This window comes from Ctenocephalides felis, unplaced genomic scaffold (genome assembly GCF_003426905.1).
Source record: "Ctenocephalides felis isolate EL2017-DRISC unplaced genomic scaffold, ASM342690v1 CF-g0.4_SCAFFOLD_01886, whole genome shotgun sequence".
Classification (NCBI taxonomy): domain Eukaryota; kingdom Metazoa; phylum Arthropoda; class Insecta; order Siphonaptera; family Pulicidae; genus Ctenocephalides; species Ctenocephalides felis.
The window spans coordinates 53,919,232-53,943,842 of NW_020538040.1; positions in this window are offsets into that span (position 1 = coordinate 53,919,232).

Genomic DNA, 24,611 nt, shown 5'->3' on the forward strand with positions numbered 1-24,611 from the left:
ATCTATATTCCAATGAAAAACAGGGTTCTACTCGAAGCCGATTCGGATGTGGTTCCATTCCGTTATCGACTTTAAAGTGCCGGAGCAATTACTTAAACCATAAATACCTCCGAACCGTTAAGTAGGAATGCCCGCTGTACCTATAATAAGTAATTCCGATCCGGCGAGCACGGCTTTCCTGCTTCATTCGATCGCTGCCGCCAGCGAATGGAACGTCGGTGGGCAGGTAGATAGGTAGATGGGCAGGTCAGAGACCTGCAAATATTTAACTAATAGTAAAATTCAATTTATACCGACCGGCCACTGATGAAATATTTCAATGAATGAGGAATACCGAAGCGTTCATTCCGGAGCGAAATAAAAAATTCTGTCGTGGATTCTGTCCGTGCTTTCTATACAACGTTTTTTTTCTGAACATTTCCATAGAGCAGTCAGTTTTTTATAGCAGAAAGTTTTTTTCAACTGGTGCAAATTACTTTATTTTATTTTTATGCCATTTTTATAACTTTGTTTAACTTGCAGGAACTCGATGTGACATTTCCAACAGAGTTTCGTATATTTATTATTAATATAACACGATATTCGAGTATATTCGAGATTTTAGAATGTATTCGTTTCAATGTAGCCTGAGAGCATCGCAGTGTAATCCTAGTGCTAAATCTTATCAGAGCTTCTTAAATATAAATTTGGAAAATATCAGTTATTGAATAGAATTAACAAGTAAAACTACAAAAATTATCACCTTTGCGAAATGGATAAAAAAATTATTTTTTGCATGAAGTTTTTCAATAAGTTTCGTTTGCACTTTATATTATTATTAATATGAGTATTCATAGTAAAACCAAGTATAAAAATACATTTTTTCTCGAAGTATATTCTATCATGCATCAAAATTAAAGAAATAATAATATAAGGTATTGTGCCTCAAGACAATTTGGTGGAACTTTCCGTTTTATATGAAAATTAAATTTTTTGTATTTTTCTGAAAATTTTGATTTTTTAGAAATTCTTTTCTTCAAAATATTGTTTTAAATTATTTTCAAGGATTTGATTTTTTTGAAGTTTGTTTTATAAATTTAGATGTATTATTATATAATTAAAAAACTATAATTAATATATAATCAAAACTGTTTGGTTTAAGAGTAATAGTTTCATTATTGTATAGATAAAAGAAGTTTAGATTATATATAAAAATATAAGACACTTATGAAATTTTCATATACTTACTTCATTATAATGCATTAAAACCAAGCCTAATATTCAAAATCGTTTTCTGTTAACTTTTAATTTACATGTAAATTCTATATACATTAGTGATGAAATTTATTAAAAGGCCATCATGTCTTTGAATTAATTACAATGCCATCATTGACATTTAAATTTAAAATTATTAGAGAACTTAGAGTAGTAAACGTTGTGACAAAATTTCATGGACTATATTAAGATCCTTCTTTTTCTTTGATCTGACTATAATTCTATAGCCAATTTTTTAAACCAATATCTTGGTTATTCAACCTGCATTTAAAATAAACAAAATTGTTTAGTTATATTTTTCATACAATGACGTGAAAACTTTGAGATAGAAATACCATTTATTTCCAGTGTACTAAATCTATTTTAATACTTGATTTTATTGTTTTTTTTTACTCGAATTTTCGAAGATCTTTATGCGGCACCGAGAACAATACATTGAAGCATCATAACGCTTTAAATTCATCGTATATTCTAGCTTGTGTGAACGATATATTGATTTTGTCTTTATATCTATATCAGAGTAATATTAAAATTACAACAGTATATATCCATGAATAGCTTTTCTATAGAAAAATGAAAATATAACTTAAATTAACAGTGTTAGAAATTTGGTTTATTTTAATAATGTCTCTAAATTCAGATTATTTTGCGCGTGTTTCTTTCATGTGTATTTTCCACAATAGAAATTGTGTAATTAAAGTATACAGAGATAGTATCACTATATCATACATCAGTATGGTTTACATGAGTTTTAAAATGTATATAAAGGCTTAACTAGTGGTGTATGGCATCGTGCCTTAAGGCAAATTGCTAAAACTTTCCGTACCAAAAATTAATTTTTTTAAAAAGGATTAATTTTTTTAAAACGTGGAAACTATTAGATTTTTGAGAAATTTTTAATATTTGAAAAATTTGTCATTTTTTTGGAAAAATGTTTTGTTTTATTTTGAAATATTTTGTAATTTTGAACTTTTTTCAAAGCAATCGCACTGCTTTAGCTGCATAGAGACCCAATATCGAAGCGCGTAAGCGCCGCGTCGCCGCTGATAACGACGATACAGAACCGATAGAATTTGATTTGCATATGTCTAATGATCATTTTTGACCGCCAAATGGCCTTTTTTTACTAGATCTCCGAAACTGCTAGACCTGCCTCCCAAAAAAACAGTTCTTCACCTTGTCAATACAAGTAAAATGTTTTTTGAATTATTAAAACCGGACGCCCCGTTCTCCTAAAAACTGAGTTACTGTTTTTGGCACTTTTTGCCCCGTATCTTTGAAACGGCTAGATGTGCTTGTGCCTAAAACTGATCAGCACATCTCCTTATCAATAGGAATCGAATGTTTTTTGAATAATTACAATCGGTTGAAACGTGTTCCCGAAATCGTCGAAAATTTGTATCCGCACACACACACACATACACACATATACATCTATTTTTTTTAATTATAAGGTATGCCAAAATGTTTAGAAACCTCTGAAACGTGAAGATATATAAACAAATTTATTTTCGATTTGTTGGCGATTACTATAACTTTCCCTATGGGAAGTTAAGAATTAATTTGAATGAAAAAAAATACTGAAAAAGTTTAGAAAATAAACTAAAGATTTTATTATAATGAACATTTTATATATAAACTTTGTTACTAACGGTTCTCAAAATGTCTTGCGAATATCAACGAAAGATGTTAAATTCAACTACTTTTCTTTTATTAAGCCAGATCCATGCCGGATCGCTTCTCTATAAATAAAGAAATACTTTTATTGGGATATTGCTTCAAATTGATCATTCTTTAAAGTTATTTTAACTTCTGTAAAACGCGAAGAACTTTGTTTATAACTTAAGAATAGTATATATATATATATATATATATATATATATATGAAAATATACATTTATATATATATGCTACGATACAACATTTTTAGTTACCCCTTTTATTTGTTAAATAACAAAATCTATTTCGAAAATTTGAAATCAAATATAATGTGCTTGGGAATATATAGTAAATAAATATATTTATAAATTAATATAGTAAACATTTGCTTAATTAGCATAAATATTGCTAACATTATATATCAGATAACATATATAAATATCTGGTAAATTTAATTAATTATTTGTAATTAAGTTATTAGTATTTTTGATATTTGAAGGAAAATTATACTAAACACTAAATTTCTAACATCTAAGACCCAGCTTTGTATACATGTCAATTTTTAATGAAAATCAAACGTTTTTACAAGATTTCAATAATGTTGATAAAAATTGTCGCAAAATGAATCAAATTTTTTCTCATCAAACAAGTCGAATAGATTCGTCTTTATTGTGCATTTGGATGAAATCGTGCAATATCTAAAATGGTATGATACATTTTTACGATCAAACCTGAAGGCTATTAAGCATGGAACGAATTCGGTCGTTATAATATAATTTAAGGGCAGCGCAACATTGCGGCGCGCGATCGATATCCGTAGTAGTGTTGCCTTATGGCAGCAGGTATTCGGAGTCCGCTTCTGAAGGCTAACCACACCGTTCGGTATTACATCGGAAGACCTGCAACGTGACGCCAACTTGGCATTGATTTTCTACACCTTTTTTAGTCTGTGTTGCCTTCTATCACGCTACGTCCGTGTCAGCGTCCACGTTCTCGTCCACAAACCCCACCGCAAGATCACTGAACCTCTCTATTTAATTATGACCTGTTTACATAGAATTAATCTGCATTAGCAGCGTTTTAGGACATTAAACCGCGTAAATTGATTCTGATGATATTTATGTTATTAATTATTGAACGTTTATATATATTTAGAGGGTATCCTAAATATGTATCGATTTGTTTATTTGCGTGTCTATTTTTGTCTTTGCCTCTTTGTCTACATGTAGTGTCGTTTATTTTTATAGATGTTAAAAATATTTTCTTTATTTGTTTAATTTTATTATTATTTTTATTAATTTAACTAAATGCGACTCACATTCGTTATAACATTTTTATCCATATTTATATATGTGTTACAAATAAGCAGTTTCAGCTACCAAATGATATAAACAAACATGGCGAAAATACGACTTAATGCACATACACTTTTTTGCTACACGTTAAAATCTTTTACAGGCTTATTAACTAGCTCTTTAATTACTTATTAACTAGATTATATCTTATTATCTATCGCTTATTAACTAGAAAAACTTTTGTAACATTACGATAAAATACAAATATACTGTTTTAAAACTAATAATTAATTATTTTAAATAATGCTTGTACACTTTTTTATAAATATATATTTGACAAAATAATATTTTATCAATAGAATAAAATCTTTTTTTTTATTTTATTATGTTTATATTAGGTTGTCAAATATCTCCCTTCCGCTCTTTTGCTCTTGGTTTATAATACAAAAAAGCGGAAGGAATAATTATTTTTATTATATATATATATAATGTATATATATGTGTATATATATATATATATATATATATATATATATATAGAATTTTGTGATATGAGTGGAACGAATATTAAATGTTAAATATGAACAATACAACACTCAGATTTTTAACACACACTTTATTTGGTAATTACAGAAGTTTTGAGACCATGGTATGCCTTATCTTCAGTGTAATTTCAAAAACAGTTGCTTATATACTACACATTATTTAATATTTTATTTAAATTACATTTGATTTTTGAAAATACAAAAACACCAACTATTGCAAATGTAATTTAAATAAAATATTAAAGGATGTGTAGTATATAAGTAACTGTTTTTGAAATTACACTGAAGTTGAGGCATACCACGGCCTCGAAACGTCTGTAATTACCAAATAAAGTGTGTGTTAAAAATCTGAGTGTTGTGTTGTTTATATTTAACATTCAATATTTGTGATTTAATATATATATATATATATATATATATATATATATATATATATATTAGATATAATTATATGGCAATATCTAACTATATATTATTATCACTATGTGATCAAGAATCAATATAATCCAATGTTTTTGCAGCTGTGTAAACAAAACTGCAAAATTATTTGTAATGACCATAAATGCAAAATCAATTCGCAGAGTGATTGACTATTTCGACTTTATATTTACATAATATCTTACCAATAACACAATCGTAAAATATAATCTGTACAAATGCTTATAAATAGAACTATTCGTATTGATAAATATGGCCTTACTGCGGAATAGGGGTGGCTAATGAATGTTGCCTTCATAAACCCCAAAATCATAATGGATACTGAACCTTTCGTATAAAAATGACATTTGATTTATTGTGCTGCCATGATTATACACAAAAATACCCAACAAGCAATTGATTCCCGCCGAGTCAAAATCAGATACCAGTGGAACAGGGAATAAAGTGTTTATATTATGCGTCGACTATAATTTATTTCTAATGCTAACTTAATAATACTGTGGGCTGTTTATGATTTGATATAAGGTATTGTTATCGAGTTATATGGACAATATTTGCTTTTTATATTAAAAATAAAAATGTTATATATTTCTAATTGAGTAACTTTTTTCCGATTTTATACAGAGCAGTTTTTAAATGGATTTTAATATATTATTTATTCAAATATAAGTTTATTTTCAAATAAATAAAATCACAAATTTAATAATTTCATCAACTTTTCCTATCATATTTACTTTTTTAGACTGTCCTCAGGTTTTATTAATTAAATTGTTGCTTATTTACTGAATTTTAGTTCTGCAGGAAACTATTTTTTAATTATAATAATATTTTGTTAAATGGTAGTAATTTAAATTATGTTACGTAAATATATTGTGCAAACATTAATTTATATTTTTTATTTGTTCATATGATAAGGTTACGATATATGCCCAGAAACGTCAATAAATATACCATTTAATCAGTCAATCTATATACCAATAGCTCGACTGTGATATTTTTTTTGATTTATTTGAATCCTGATTACCTTTTCATTTCTAAAACTAATATTGATAATTTTTGCTAAGCATATATTTGCTAAAGATCTGTAGAATAATACATGAATATTCATTTCTTGAAGATTTTGTTACAATACGAGTTCATTTATCTGTCATTGTCAAAATAGTAATAATGCATAGGATTATAAATAAAATTACGTCAAGGGTAATGATATCAAAATTAACTACCGCACTGAGCGTGTTAATAGAAAAAGTAAATGTTTGTATGGGGTTTTTCGTATGCTGCAAAGGTTCAATGTATTAGACATAAATGTACAAGAACGCTCCACCGTATTTGAATTGACCATGCATACGAGGTCTGTTCAAAAAGTACCCGGAATTTTCGTTTTTTCAAAAAAATATTTATTTATTCGTCTACATTAATGTGGTCCCCTTCAAAGTAGTCCCCCCCAGATATAATACACTTATGCCAGCGTTTTTTCCAATTTTCGAAGCACCCTTGATATTCACTTTTTGATATGTCCTTGAGCACTCTCAGCGATTCGGCCTTTATTTCTTCAATCGAGGAAAACCGCCGTCCTTTCATGGGTCTCTTCAACTTTGGGAATAGGAAAAAGTCACACGGAGCCATATCTGGTGAATTTTTGCACTTTGCAACACTTTATTTCATTTTTTACGCAAAATTTAATACAAATTCTTTGACTTTTCAATTCTTCCATTGTAAAAATCGCCGAGCTCAGAAAAACACGTCGAACCTTAGCGACTACCACAGACAAAGTAAACAGTGAATATAGCTGAAAATTTCATCATACTTTAGGGGCATGTATACCAAAACAATAAAAAAAAATTTTGACAATCAGACACTCCAGACCCGCGAAATTTAATTATTAGTAATTCCGGGTACTTTTTGAACACACCTCGTATTTTTCTCATCTGTTATTAACATAAAAAATTTATAATTTTTCCAAATAATGGAGCTCGCAGCATTAGTAATTTGCTATTAAACTGAAAATTTGGCTCAATTTCTTTTCAGAAACAGTTTTTCTGTATTTATAACATGCGTTATATAAAGCACATATGTGACTTTTCGTTCTAGTATACCCGTATATCATTTCAGAATGTCTACTATAATACTTTTTTGTATCTATTCACATTCTATTCTATTCTTTTTATTTAACTTTACTTAAATAGATAATGATTATTGTGAAGTTGTTTCCATATCATAATATATTAAATCAGATTTAACCATAGTATATTATTAAACTAATTATTACTGCTCACCACAGTTTAGTATTGAAATTAATTGATGCGCTTCTTTGACTCATATTATTTTGTTTTATATTCAACCATATGTACAATTTTTTCGAAATTTCATTGCAATATATTTATTTTACCATTAGAAATTTTGTTATAGTTATAGTTATTATTGCCTTAAATGAAGATTGTTATTATGAGAAATTTGATTAATGTTTTACTTTGCAAAGTAGAAAACATTTATGCTGTTGATTGTTTATTAGAAGAACTCATCTCAAACAAGAGTTATTAAGAAAACTTTTTAATACTTTAAAGCTATAGAGGATTTTCATTCTACAAGCAGTGAGAAGATTGTGTCGATGTACTTCAATATTACTTTGCAGTTGCAAAGTTTTTTATCGCTTTTTAAATAACTCGCATTTACAAGATTTCAAGTTAATTTTGTAATTTATTGCTTCTAGATCTCCATGTTAAATTTTTTCAAAACGCGAAAAAATATTGTTAAATTTATATAAACGTGCATTTTAATTATACATTAATGCAAATTGTTAAAATTGTACTACATTGCATAGTTTTTAAACATATGCATTCAAATATGTGTTTCTTATTATCATCATTATTATTATTCAAAGAAAACATATAATCCATAAAAGATCTGTTATACGTTTACATTTATAGCTCTGTTATACGTTCACTAAGACATTGTTAACTAAGTATTGCAATTTTAGTCGCATATAACAAAAATCTTTGTTTAATAATATAGAAATTCGTTAAATATCAATAGAATAAATATCAATTTTAAAATAAGTTAGTGAGCAAAGGTTAACCTTTGACATCGTGATATTTGTAATGCAAATAAATATTTATATCTTTAACGGTACAAAATAATATTTTTCAAATCAATATTGCATGCTGGCTCCGATATCTCATTATTTTCTTCGAGACGTTGCGCTTGTCGTGTTCATAATCTTACATCATATGGCGCTTCTATAAATATACGTATCATGATTCGATATTATCAATTCAGTCGGACAGCCGGTCGACCCAGTACACAAAAATAAAAAAATATTTAATAATAATTAACAATCCTAATTTTTAATATGTTAATTATCTAGAAACAGATTTAGATCTTGGAAGTGATTAGGTTTACAAAAATCATTTCAATTACTTATTTTTTTCGTGTACCCATTAATTTTCTATCCATATTTTTAATGTGGTATAATGACATTTTTGATTATGAATTAAGTTTACATGTCATAAAATTTCTAGTTTCTTAATATTGAATAATTTTATTTACGTAGATGATATTATAAGTGTAGATAATATTTAGTATACAAAATGTAATTATTTTATTTAATTTTTTATATAAAGTTAAAGGAAATTTATGCGATAATAATCGTTTATATATTAATTTTGATGGTTTATTTGAAGTTTTGTATTATTTACAAAAAATCTGTTAATTTAGTCACGTTGAATTTTAATAATACTGTAGTTTATAATTTTTTTTTTAAATTTAGTTTGGTTTTATTACATATGCATTTTGCGTACAATTATTATGGTTTTATTTTGTAATAAGTGCATACATACTGAAAAAACTTTATTATGTGAAATTAACAAAGTTTCTCTTCTGTTTCAGGTTGGTATTACATTAGAGTGTTCTAAAGTATAACAAATGATCACCAGATGTATAATTATACCGTAAGTTATTTACATTATTACGTAAATTTATAAACAAGTAATATATTCAATACAATTGCTCTCTCGTTTACCTTCGTTTCATGTACTATTAAAGGTATTCTCATATCGTTTCCCTAGTTCATAGATACTATTTTTGTTATATAATTTTGAATTATATCTCTATTAGTTATAAAAGTGATTTACATTGATTATTTAATTATGCTTAGTATTTAAATATCGAAACGATGCTGACAAATAGTTTTAAAATAGTCGAATAACAAACTTTTGTCTAGAGGTTACTGGAGCTTATGCTACTTCATCCTACGTATCGTCTAGTTACTTCGGCGTATCGATATTCCGAAAATATAATGAATTCAAAATGTCTGTTATCATTCAATATTCTGTACATGTAATCCTATCGAAGTCAATGTACGGCTGGTACATGTTTAGTGAGGATATAAAGGTAACTTGATATCCCATAACATTTTCTATGGAAACCATTATTTTCAAAATCAAAGTTGGATAAAAGTTATTTCTGCGAATTGCTGCAGTTCAAACGTTTTTTATCATGGTGCTTATTTTGAACTATAAATATTAATTGTACCTGGAAGATAGTTTTACTGTACTTATTGTTGTTGTGTGTTTCTGAAATATGTAGTTGTGCGTTTATTTAATTTTCCAGATGCAACTAAAAGTAGTGGTGTATGGCATCGCGCCTTAAGACGAATTGCTGGAACTTATTTCCATACAATAGTTTTTTTTTTTTAAATTTTGAAATCTCTTGAAAATTTCGATTAAAAAAAAATCGAAAATTTTGAAACCATTTGAATTTGTTTCCAAAACGATTGCGCTGCGTTTAAAGACGAAATAAGTTGGAACGGATCCCAAAGAATTGTAAACAAAATTTGTAATTTGTACTAAAATCTCTATAAATATCTGATAATTTGATGTGCATGGGTCTAATGATCAGTTTCGATGATTTTGATGATTTATTTCCGGATCTCCGATTTATTTCTCAGATCAATTATTCAGTTCATCAATACAAGTAAAATGTTTTTTGAATTATTCAAGTCGCGCGCTTCGTTCTCTCAAAAACTGATTTGTAATTTTTGGCACTTTTTGCTCGATATCTTCGAAACGGCTGGACCGACTTAGCCAAAAAGTAATCCTAATGTCTTTTAAAATACGTCGACGAAAAATTGTATCCGGACACACACATATACACACAAATTAGTATATACTGAATTATATTTCTTTATAAAAATATATAACAAATACTGTTATAAAAACTGAATCTAATTAAATGTTAAAAAAATGAATCTAATTAAATAAATGGGCTTAAATAAGTGATACACATTAATTTTAATGTAGAACATGTTATCAAGACTTTAGCATGAACCAGAGTTTGTACTATTTCTTCTTACACTTTTCATATCTACATATAATAAATATTCATACATATAATATAAACTTGTCTCCACCACTTTCCATCATGTTAAATGTTTAGTTGCGATTCTCAAGTTAAATTTCTTCACTATTTTCACTTCACACTATTTTGAACCATAATATATATTGAACGATTTATATAAATTTTATGATTGTGAATGTATCTGTTCTTTTTTGATTTTTGTAATTACACACACTCATATATATATATATATATATATATATATATATTATTAAGTAAATATTTTATATATATTTTTTGATTTTAGTTCGTTTTTTAACCCACTTCACCTCTCCCATCAGAATTATAAGTGAACGTCTGTACAGCAAAATTCAAATCCATTTATAAATTATTTTATTATATTTTTTATATCCCTAAAATAAATAAATTGTATATTATTTGTACTTTATTATATTTAGTAGTTGTTAAGCTTAATGACACAGTAAATACCTACTTAGATTTGCATAGTAATTTTTCTATTAAATCATATTTGAGCAAACAAGAATTATATTTAGCTTCCAATACAATATTAATTAACCATTTACCAGAATAGAGAAACTGAAACTTTGTTTTTGTTGGCACTCTGAACTCATTAAGCGCTTATATATCGTTATAGTTAATAATTGTTTAAAACAAAAGAGGGTTGGATATAAAAGTCTGCTCCTTTTACTTGTGACTTTATTTATACAGACTATAATAATTATGCCAAAGTCATTAAAGTTGTAATACTGAAGTAAACTTTTTAATGTTGACGCTTTTACTATTAGAATTTAACAAGTTTAAAATAAGTTTATTTTGCAAAGTGATAAAGTCAGTCTAGACGTCTTAAAATTGGCCTTTGTAGAACTTCTTGCATTCGCGTTATATTTTCGAATTTTTCTATGCATATATAAGCCATAAAGTTCAAGGGTTTGGATTTTGCTTGAACGGTTCATCTAAAATTCAAATGGTATCAGGTATTATATCATATATGTGAATAGCATATCTGAACAGTTCGAATTATTTTTGATTTTCTAAATTTCTGAGACATTATGTTATGCATACAATAAATCATCATATGGGTTCAATTTATGTGCAATTAAGTATGCGTTTGTGTTATGACAAACAATTACATTTATAACCAGTAACATAATTATTTAATATACATACACATATATCATTGGAAAATTACTACTTATGCTTCAACTCCTTGTGAATAATTTAATTTGAATTTGATTAATTAAATAAGTTTTATAAATTTGACTGGTTTACTATAAGAATATTTTCTTCTTTCTTTTTTGCACTTACTATCTATATAAATTTTTAGTAATAAAATTAAAATTAAAATAATACTACCACCATACCTATTATTTATTGTTATTAATTTTTCATTTTTAGTTTAGGCTACATCGAAACATGTATGAATTCTTAATTTTGATACATAATATTTTTTTTATTTTATCGATTTCTTGCTTGTTTTGACTTTAGCATGTAAATGTTGAATTAGTCATTCATAAGAAAACTAATTTTTCTTGCAAGAAGGTCGAAATGCTTATACGTGTATAAATCTTCAATAACTTCGATTTAGAAGTTTCATAACTTTATTAACTTCTAGATTTGCATAGTGCATATTACACGAATCCTTTGAATTATTATTTAAGGATCTATTGGATTTGATTTGATTCACAAGTTGATAGTGATAATTCGTTTACTTTTTACGAGGTTATTTTGGCATTTGTGCTATGCGGCAACATAATATATTTGCGAATGTTGTCGCAGTTATGAATTCTTAAAACTAATAGTACACTAAAACGATCGAATCTAAATTTATACGCACCCGTTCCTGGCTGACACAATTCTACTTTATTAATAATGAATGTGAATTCGATCGTTAAACTGTGTCCCATGACTGACATTGTGTCGCCTTGAGAAAAGATTTTATGTACTTTTATTAACCCAATGGGGGACATTATTTTCGATACTGCAGTTTTGATAGCGCATGCTTTTTTAATATTTTTTATTATATTATTGATTTGATATTAGATTCTGCTATTCCTTTGATGCTCTATCATATTTTTGATTCTGATATTCCTTTTGATGCTATGTCATATCTTTTTATTACATTTTATTTTTACATGCACGGAGTCGTAATTTCAAAAAATAATTATTTTTATAGAATAGAAATCTTATTGGTTTCTCTTAGTTATTTAATGACGCTAATTTTATATTTTATAAAAGCAATATTTAAAACAAACTCATTTGTCTAAAAGTATTTTATTTGAGATTAGTAGTAGAATACTATTCTATTTATTCGTTTATTTTCATTAATTAAATTTGTTTATATTATTTTTTAAACTGTATATCTAAATTTTTATTTAAATATTTCATACTTAAAAAAACAGTATTTTGATGATTATAGTAAATGTTTATCTAAGTTTATAAACGTCTTAACAAAATGATCAATTTTCATTTCGAATTTGTATTTTCTGAGTTGTGAGTTAAAATATATTCCTTTCATGAAATTGTTTTAGCGCACCGTATATCATATGTTCTTATATATGTGCTAATATTCAAAAAATAAAATAAAATTGTATTAATGTAAAATTTTGAATTGCGATAATAAATTTACAAATTTTCCAATTATTTTATCAATTTTAAGAGTTATCTACATTGAATAAAGAAAACAAAAACAGAGTAATCGTCCAATTCTAATCATTTTCTGACAAAATTTTAAATAATTTTTCCTAAATTAAATATCTTATTTATTCCGTGAAAAGGTTCAGGCTATGACAAATAATCTGTTGTTTCAATTACAATTCCAAACAAAAAAGTCTTGTTTCTAAGACAGAATAAAGTACTGCATAAGTGGGATAAGTTTGTATATTTTATAAAAAGCTGTATTTACAGCTTTTAGACATTAGTGTTTTACTACAAGGACGTTGGCTTGCACGCCTTTCAAAAAGACTATTTGGCATTTATGGAAAATGAACCACATGCTATCGATCTACTTAAGCTACTTTTTTCAAAGGCGTAGAATCGGTATATTATATATCATTAGATTTTCACAGCATGTAAACTGCAAAAGCCTTTTCATGCATTTAGTTAAATTGCATGTCAATTATATTTGCATGGAAAATTACATATGATTATCTAGAAAGCATTACTAATATCGAGCAATTTTTAGTTGTACGCAGGCTAACAATAAGTTATTTTTAACTTTAATTGAATGACGGTTTATTAATAAATAAGGTAAGATTTGTGGATGTAGTAAGGCTTAATTGAGGGGATATTATTTTCACAATTATTTGAAACCACTTAAAAGTAGTTATTGATTGATATGCATTCGAGCCATTAAATACTTGCAGTATTCAAAGAAAATATTGCTTTAGAACTATTTCTCAAATAATCCATTTTGATGTTAATAAAATATTCATAAAGTTGTAGTAATACTATTACTGCAACATTTTTTCTCTAATAAAGTGCTTTCACAAATGAGACATTGCATAACTTTGTTGTATACTTCTGACAAAGTTTTGAGATCCCATTAATAATGAATTTGTATCTACAAAAAATATTTATCTTAAGTGTCAAATTTTCAAATTTGACTTTTTACATCATACGTATTTATAACCGTTTTATCGCCTGACAAAAATATTGTAAAGCATTATAATCTTGTATATATCGAATCGCGTCCTAACTCCTAACGCAGCAAACTTATTTATGACTGATATGTGCTCGCGATTCATGCTATAACGCTCAGACGCTTGCATGATTTATCTAGTATTTTTGCAAATGCAATACCAGGCTATCATAAATAAGTTTTATGCTTTCTTTTGTTATAAGGAATTTCAATTTACTAGTTTTCGAGAGGATGCGGATCTTATTTTGCGAATCATGAAAGACTCTAATAGCAGGATTAACTCAAAGCTAAAGAATACATCAGAGAGCGTAACGCTTTATGTTTAAAGATTTTCTGGTTTATTGCGCTACTAGATTGTTCTACTCAATTGCCCTGCTCGATTTCTCTAATCGGTTGCTCTTTATCGTTTAATAGAAATATGACGATAAAACATTTTCTATTGGCATATCCCTAGTGAGTAAATATGCTTTTTCAAAAATATTTTACATTTTACATTTATAAGACGTTATATAAAACGTTGGGAACTAAGCAATTTTGGTTTTGTGGTATATAATAAATCTCTTAAAAAATAGTTTTTTGTCAATTATATTTTTGCTTTTTGCTCAGTGACCTTTTAACAACAATGTTTTAGCTGCATGATTTAGTACCCAAAAGTTATGGTCAACAAACAAATTGGTCCAGTGATCACATTGATCGACACTTGTGATAGTTTTACCATTTAACAAAATCTGCAAAATTCTTAATAAGAAGTAATCAGTGCTATATAAAGGCTATATAGTAGATGTGTGAGGTCAGTACAACTGGACTTTTTCCCTGACATAAAAATTGATAGGTTTTTGGTCTTTGGGAAGCAGTTAAAAGAAGCACATAATATGTTTAGTTTCACCAGTTATATCTTTTTTCGGATGCAAAGCTTTCGATGCGGCTTGTACTGATTCATTGTATTCGCTCCATCATCATTTTCGAACTTTGTTTCTGTACTGTATTCATTTTTTATGATGATATTTCTTCTGACAAAATAGTCAGTTAAATTTCTTATAAGCTGCATATCGCAAAATTTTATGGTACTCGAATATCAACCATATTTACTGCCTAAACACATTTTAAATGTTTATTAATTATTGTGTACGATACTTATAGCCTCTTCGTAACTTCTTGAACAGTTGTATGATTACCCTCTTATAACTTTGATTCGGTCCATCATCTCAGCGCACCGAGCTCAAGATCGAAATTTTCCGACTTGTGTGCTCTGTTAAGCAATAAACTTCATGAACTTTGCATATCTGTTTGTTATCGCAGTAGCTCTCTTATCTTTATGAAAATAAGAAAGTAAAATATACCGAAAATATTCGTTTCTGCACTCTATTTAAGATCAACTCACAAGTAATATTTTTATTAAAAATCACGAACTACTTATTTATAAAATTTTGTCTATTGATTGAGATAAAATCAGCTATTGGTTTAGCTTTTCCTTATTTTCAGAGATATGTATCAAAATGCTATAAATCGCAATCAGAAAATTACCAATTAATTTCTAGAGAGCGCAACTTTTGTATATTTTTATATTAATATCCATTGCAAACTTTATATAGAATTATTTCCTATATTTCCTTATAAACAGAAAACCATATTGAAAAAAGACATTTGCAGAAGTGTCCCAACTCGCATTACATATCTCATGCATATGTGGTTACATTAAAATTGGAACAGCACGTACGTTCACTCTCGGGAGACATGTAGTTTTGCAAAACGAACTTCATAAAGGACAACACTCTACATGACATGACATTTTACTTATTGTGTGAAGTTTATTATACTTGGAAGCAGGAAAAACTTTCACGAAAAATTATCAGATAGCGCAATTTATATTATATTGACTAGTTAACAATTTTAGCACAACGATTAAGATTATTTTTAATGAAACAAAAACTTGTTTTAATATGGAACGTTTTAGAAGTCTAGTCTATCAAATCAGTTACCTAGATTGCCAATCAATTTACATCGGTGAAACTAGTCAAAAAATAGTAAAACGATTAAAACTTCACAAACACTAATAAAGAAGTCCCAACTAATTTAAAACCATGCTAACAGAACACATTAACACTTTAAAACATAACATCTACCGCGACTATACTGCATTTTAGGAAAATTTACTTAATGGACGCATTTGTGTGGGATTCTTTATAAAAATGTATAACGAGAATGCAATAAATAAAAAAAATGAGATCAGTTTTTTGTACAAATTCAATGCCTGTTATCTGGATAGCATTTTCAAATTTTTTACAGAACAATAAGAAATGTGCAAATAATTTACAATTAGTTCACACATGTTAGAATCTTGGTCAAAGTTTTGTTTTTAATTTCTCTCTTCATAATGTCTCCAACTAGTTCATGGGTAACACATATTATACAGTTACTCCTTTATGAAACATTGTGATGAATACAACAAGTTTAATTAATGTTTATATTATATAGTTTAGTGCCTTACCATATTCTCATACCGTGAATTATTGTTTATTATGTTTTTAACACTAGGTACTTTTCACTTTCTACAACATTTCATTCTTACTTGTAGCCCGATCAATTTAAACCTAAGGGTGAAAGTTATTATAATTTATAATGGGCTGTAACTACAATTTAGACTCAGGTAATTTTGCGATAAATTGGGCCATTTAGCAAAAAATCGCGAAAAATTAATTTTTTTTACCTTTGACATTGTGCAATTTTTTTAGCTCGCGCCGGAACGATGAGGACTTTTGAGATTTCTTTTATAATTGTTATAATTTTACCAATTGTATCTTTAACATTTCATATCGTGCAGTAGCGATGTCCATTTTCACTTGGAAATGGCAATGGGAAATCTCTCACACTATTCTTCCCTGAATCGAGCTGGAGTTCAACTCAGCTCACGGACTTGCCCTAGGGGCAGTAGTATACTGAACCTCTTAAACTATGAATTGTGATAATTGCGTGAATTCAATTAGGGATAAAGATTTGGCCAACTAAAGTCAGGTTAGCCGTGATATCTTTGCTGGCGCACCCGGCTCAAGCGCAGCAATGTAAATATGTGCGAATTCTGTGCACATAATTATCTCCCCGTCGCTCACAAAGCAGCTCTGCCTTCATTATTATTAAATGAGGATATTGTTTACATTTCGCCTCGGGTAACACAATTGTTTGCGAGCGCTTCCAACTGATGGCAACAATTAAGACTTGTCTTCATTTCCGTTTTTTCTTCAATCTTATATATTTATTTTTGTTTTCTTAAATAGGTTATACATTATGATAAAGAAAAATCTTTTTATTTCAGCTATTTATAATTAAATTATTTTATGATGAATCATTAGTGATGGTTAATTGTACTTTTGCATTTGAAACCATTTTAAAATTATTCACTCATAATCTCCATCTTTATAACTATTTACTTATAATTGTTTTGTGTTTATTTTTTATGTATTAGAAGCTGAAATATAAATTTAAATTATTTAATTTTATAAAGTCACAACAGTCCACACCTCAAGACGGTTGTGACAGGCATAAAAATGGTTAAACAAACAATACCTATAAATCCCGAAATGATTTATAACGTCTTTTATTACCAGAAATATGCAACACAACACAACATAATCAATTAACCAAAACTTATAAATATAATATTACAATATATAAGAAAACATAATTTTTTAAACAAAGTTAATAAGAAATTTTTGTAAAACCGTTTTTTTGTTCAAACAACACAACATAATCATTTAAACATAGATTATAAATATAATATTACGATATATAAGAAAACATAATTTTTTAAACAAAGTTAATAAGAAATTTTTGTAAAACCGTTTTTTTGTTCAAACAACACAACATAATCATTTAAACATAGATTATAAATATAATAGTACGATATATAAGAAAACATAATTTTTTAAACAAAGTTAATAAGAAATTTTTGTAAAACTATTTTTTTGTTCAAACAACACAACATAATCATTTAAACATAGATTATAAATATAATATTACGATATATAAGAAAACATAATTTTTTAAACAAAGTTAATAAAAATTTTTGTAAAACAATTTTTTTTTCTTATATTGAATTTATCTTAGTCTTTCTCTTACGCATTTTTTTCTTGATTAAGTAATTTTTTTTAATCTTTTTAACCTTGACCCGAAAGGGACAAGAAATATATGTAACCTTATCCACAAAATTTATCACAACCGTACCCAACGCACACTTTTGAAACAATTTATTATTATGACTGAGCTAAATTATCTAAGCAAAATTTCTGATAATTAACTACTAATGTTTAACTTACAGACAAATAACAAACATAGTGATCTATCTGTAATAATTAACAGTTATTTTTAAAAGAATTGAAACATGAAAACTTTTGATTCTTAAAAAGCAATGCGGTTTACAGATCATGTTAATGGGTACTGACTGAACGCAATAATGGAAACTTGTTCGAACAATCAATCTTTATTTTTTTCCTTTAGATCTTAGCTCAAATCAGTATAATTTATAGTCCAGTCATTTAAGCTTAAATTAGGGGAGAAACTCAGAGTTCGAGATACCAAGCTGTATGTCTGTGAATATTTGTATATTATTGACACCATACCACTGTCTCAAAACCTACATATGGTAAGGTGTACGCAACATATGTAGGTGTTGAGACAGTTTTAAGGTGTCAATATACAAGTATTTACAGACTTACAGGTGGGTATATCGAATTCCGAGGTGAACTTACTCTAATGACTGGACTATTAGCTTTTATGACAATTGTCACTAGAGTACCCTGGCACAACCGAACCTCTACCATATCAATTATTTTTCTACGGCAACAGTTTTATTAACATATCATATGAAATATGAGCATTCAAAACATAGTACTAGAATTTATAAAAAATTCTCAAAACTTGTATGAATTAGAAAATATAAAATGTAGAGTAGAATAGAGTACAGCAGAAAAAGCCGTAGCTTTTATATACATTTGTTCAACTTTAAAATTACAACAAGGAATACCAATTGTTTATTGATCTTCGTCAACTTATATTTCTTATCATTTCGGAAAAATCATTCAAATTTCGGAAAAAAATCAATTATTCTCAAGAAGATTGTCATTTGATACTTATATGAATATATAATTTTGATAATGCCATATGCGAAGTTAAGAATGGACGAACCGATATTTAGTGCGATGCCTTAAAACATTTATAATGTTTAAGTTCTAAAATTAATTTATTAATGTTTAAATTCTAAAATAAATGCTTTATATAAATTATGACAACGAATGATTTATGATGTTTTCCCTTAAGCTCTTTGCTTTAAAAGCTCATACATTTTCATTTATATTGCCTTAATCTAAAGACAATGCAGATAATGGAGGGAACGCGCACAATACCTGCTGTATCACGTAATTAATTCTGTTTTCTTAATAAATCCCCTTACGAGAAACAATACAAACAAAGTACTATAAATTCGTGTTACGAAAATTTCCCAAATGACGAACTTCTGACACAACTTTTGTATTACATTAATCCCACAGGCACAATGAAAGTGTATTGTTGAGAGCTTTGCATCAAATATTGAAATGACGATCTGAGCCTTAATCGTTGCCCGCGCTTTAGGATGTGTGTGCCCGTTATGTAATTGACTGAAGGCCCGCGAGAAAATTATATTGTTTTGCATACGAACTCGGGTTCGAGAGCAATTTGAATTCGCTTCAGCTCGATGTATTACAAACAATACCTGCTATAAGTGAACCTACTGATTTATATGAAATTTTTAAATATGACAACAAATTAATTTTTTATGATATTCGCATATTACAATGACAAATCTTGAACGTTTTTTGAATGTTTGACTTTATCATTCAGAAAATGACACAACTTTTTTTAAATTTATATATATAGGGTAGAGCAAAGCTTAAAAGCTTTTACCCGCGGGTAAAAAGGTCCAACATCATTATCTCAAATACAAGCAAGGTATAGAATTTTTTAGTGATATTATTTCAAGTAGAAGGTAAAAACCACCTTAATTCCTACCACGTTGCTATCAGGATAAGTATCGATATTCATAACAAAAGTATTTTTTCCGTTGGTAGTTTTTTTTTGGTTTTGAGCTGTGTATTGTATTTTGTTTATGATACCTGAATATAATTTTTAGGTATACGCTATTTAATTGTTTCGTATGATGTATTATTTTTAAGTTAATATATAACAGTTTTTTTGTGTAACCTCTATAAAAACTTTTATGTGGATGGGGTAAAAAGGACAAACTGAACTTAAATATTAAAAAAGGTGTAAACAATAAGAAATAGTAGATAAAAGAGTAAAATCGTTAAAAATTAATGATATCACAAAAGATATATTAAATTAATAGTAAATTGATCTTTGCTGATGAATGTTTGTTTCGAAATTCGAGATCTGACGAATTGAAATTTTACAATAAAATCTTTGTACAAAATGTTTCAATAACATTTGTTTTTCACATTGATTAAATAATGCAGTTATTATTACGTAAAATCTATTTTAAAATAATACGTTGTATTTGTTTGACCCTAGCTATCTTTTTTTATTTCACCGCCGATGGGGCGAAAAGAGACAGATAAAATTTTTTAACAAAATAGTAAACATATTTCTATAATTAGGTGTTTATTGGAACTTGGAATTATTAGAATTATTTTACTAAACATAGTTCTATAGCTGTTTGTTTGATACATGTTATGTCTTGCTATACACATGGGAAGAATATTAAGGGGGTATTCTACTGTAGAATTTTGAAAAAATCGAAAAATTTTTTTTTTCATATTTTCAAAGTTTAGTTATTCAAAAATATGTCATTAAAAGGATTTTTCAAAATTACTATTATTTCCCGAGTTATAGCCGTTTTAGTGACGTGGCCTCGGTTCGGGTCCGACTTGTCTCACAACTTTGAACGCGTTTTTCTCGGAACTACTTTTTTCGAGCTGGCGGTAAGGATATCTCGAGTTCTAATGAACCGATTTACTTCAAATTTGGAGAGAATCTTCTCTATACATCGCTTTATCGTATGGACCTTGCCTAAAACTATAACTTTTCATTTAGTATTTTTAAAAAATTCGGAATCGTTAAAAAAACATGAAAAAAAATATTTTTTTGTTCAAACTGCCGCCATTCAAACAAAAAAAGTTTGTTTAACTTATCCAAGGTTCATACGATAGCGGCATCTATTATAATTAAGAATTCATCTATTTTTTATGTTTCAAATCACCAGGAGGGTTGGAATCATGTACGCCAGGACACCCTCTTTTTTTGGGAACCCCCACTTTGACTGCTCATAACTTTGTGAATTTTAATTTTTTTTTAATAATAATTTTTTTATGTAATAATAAAATATCAATAAACAAATGATAAAAAAATCGATAGTAAAATTATTATTTGTTTCCTTTATACAGCGCTTCAAAAACCGGGCGAAATTCATGGCTCTACAGTAGAATACCCCCTTAATTTTGAAAGTGTCAAAGCAAAAGTGAAATCACTCTGCTCTATTTTAATTTCATTAAATAAAGATGCAAGTGGTGGCGGACGTAGCTCAGAGGTAGCATGTCCGACTCACATGCCGGAGATCGATGGTTCGACTCCTGGCGCTTCCAAATAATTGTTAATTTGTAGAATACGAGAAAAAATAGAAGTGAATAGGAAAAAAGAAGTTTAGAAGATGAGAAGAACATATTGAGAAACAAGAAAAAGAATGAAAATTGGATGGAAGATTAGGATATAAGAAGAGATAGTATATATATGATGAATGTATAAGAAATATATATGTAAGAATTGTATAGAATATGATGAAGAATAAAATGAATAATGTATGTGGCTAAAAATGCTGTAAAGCGGAGGCCAATAAAATTTAAAAAAAAAAAAAAAAAAGATGCAAGTGTTTTATAGTTACGGTATGCATCATCGTCACTGTAAATTGTTCAGACATAATGAAAGTTCGGAAAATGGGTGGCACATGAATTGAATGAAAGGCAGATGGGAAACCAAAAACACTTATGAAATTTTGCTTCAAAGACGTGAAAGAAAACCTTTCTTGAATTGAATCGTTACTTACGATGAAAAATGGAATGAAATTGCAAAAATTAAAAACGGAAAAAATTATGTGTTAATCCGGGACAACTTTCAATATCGACTGCAAAGTCAGATCGATTCGGATAGAAGACAATGCTGTGTATTTGTTGAGACCAGAGTGGCGTAGTTTTTAGTTATTATGATTTATTGAAACCTACCGACAACAGAGTATCAATTTCAATCACACATAGCTCGAAAAACGACCAGAATGGATCAGAAAACTCGCCAAGATAATTTTGCACAAAGATAATGCACCTGCACATGAAGCAAAACCGGTTCTGGATATAACCAAATTCTTTGGATGGGGGCTGCTACCCTACCCGCCATGTTTATCAAACTTGGTTCCTACTGACCTTTATTTATTTTGATCGATGATTTCACGCATTATCTGAGCAGCACTTGAATTCCCACGAGGAAATCGAAAATTGGTTGTCAAATTAAATTGGTTTGCTTCAAAAAACATAAAATTCTTTTGGCAGGGTATCTACAAATTATCTGAAAGATGTGGGTGGAAAGTGCTAGCAGTGGCCAGTAAAATTAAAATTGGCGTTTTATTTTTACAATATATATATATATATATATATATAAATTATTAAATTAACTGTGAATAAAAATTGTTTTTCAATCAGAGTTAACATTTTTCAAATTTATAGAACCCTAGTACATTAGAGAAACATTTTGTAAAATTTCTTTATAATTTATCCAACAAAGAGCTAAACAATTTTCTTTGCTGATAACTATGACGATGTCTTATTGCATTGTTCTTAATTCGCTTCAAGAATATTCATGAATGCTCTTTCGCTTAATAAAACACATTATTCAGCAAGAGCCATAATATTATTTCTCAGTGAAGTTCATTATTTTACATTAAATCTACATGGTCTTAATTTATGATTTTTATACGTTTTTTGTTGTTGTTTTATAGGTTAATTTTTTAAATATAAAATATTAAAAATGTAGTCATCCTATTTTTTCAAAATTATATGACTTGTGTGATTATGTGTGCATACAATCAAGACTTTATTTTTAATGTTTCAAAATTATTGCAAAAAATTAAAACACTTTATGATTAATAGTAATTATTTATTTGAATTATTGAAGTGCATTGAATATATTGGAATTAAAAGAAATAAGTGAAATATGTTTTGTTTTTGATTTGGAGCCGAACCAAATCATTGGCTGTAGCAGAATTGAATTAGTCCATTGAAAGTGACAATATCTAAGAAAGACTTATTTTGAATTAATATTATTTGAGCTTATATTTATTTTCGAATTTATTATTTAATCTATTACTCCATACACGTCCTTTTATCATCAAGTTAAAAAAATGAAAATTTTAAGATCGTAAAATTTACATTAATGATCTAAAATCTAAAAAACATTATGTTGACGATTTTGTTGAAGAAGTATTAAATAAAATGTATGTTTCTAACGATACGAGAAACAGATCATTTACTCTTATTGAAAAGTACTTTTGAATATTGAATATATAATCTAATTATTAATATTCTATCAGGGCATCTGAATACACGGATTAGAGTTGCATTTCATCAGAATTATTTTTCGCATATAAATACGTGTAGTAATAAAATTTAACAACCGTCATTTTCGAAGATTTTTGTATGAGTTTGGTATAATTTGTCATGCCAAGGTTTATATTTTAATTGCGCATCGTAGTAATAAAATATTGTGCCTGCTATGATAAAGCTCTCGAGAGAAAAGAATTTAACATGAATATGCAATTTCTCTCTGCTTAATATTACTAAGTCCAGAATGCGCATCATTGCAATTCTGTTTGTGTTGACGACGACTCCAGTCTTCGCGTCATCATTTGCATTTTGAATCGAATAACATCACATTAGAACTCGCGGGAATTTTAAGATGAACTGAAGCCCATGAGCCGGGATTTGCCAAGGTTTAACATCTACCAGGAGAGACATAGTGAAAACGAACAATACAGTCGATGTACTAACAGTAAGTGCACCTGATATTCGTATAGAGAAAATTCGATGTATTGATTTGTTATGAATACAAATAATAATGATTCAAACGAACATATAGACTTACTAATTTGTATGTCTTTTATGCCCCTTTCATTATTTCTGACAAATTAAGTGCATTTTTAAGAGATAAGAAGTTATGCGCTTTACATACTTGATTCTAAAATTAAAAGAACATATAGGGAGAAGTCCCATAACGCCGGACGGCACCAAGCACCGGACACTCTACTTATCACGTATTATTTAAGCTCTCCTGTTTTAGGCGCAAAATCACGGCGTCCCCTAATTATCAATGGAAGAAATTCTAGCGTATTTATGCATTTAC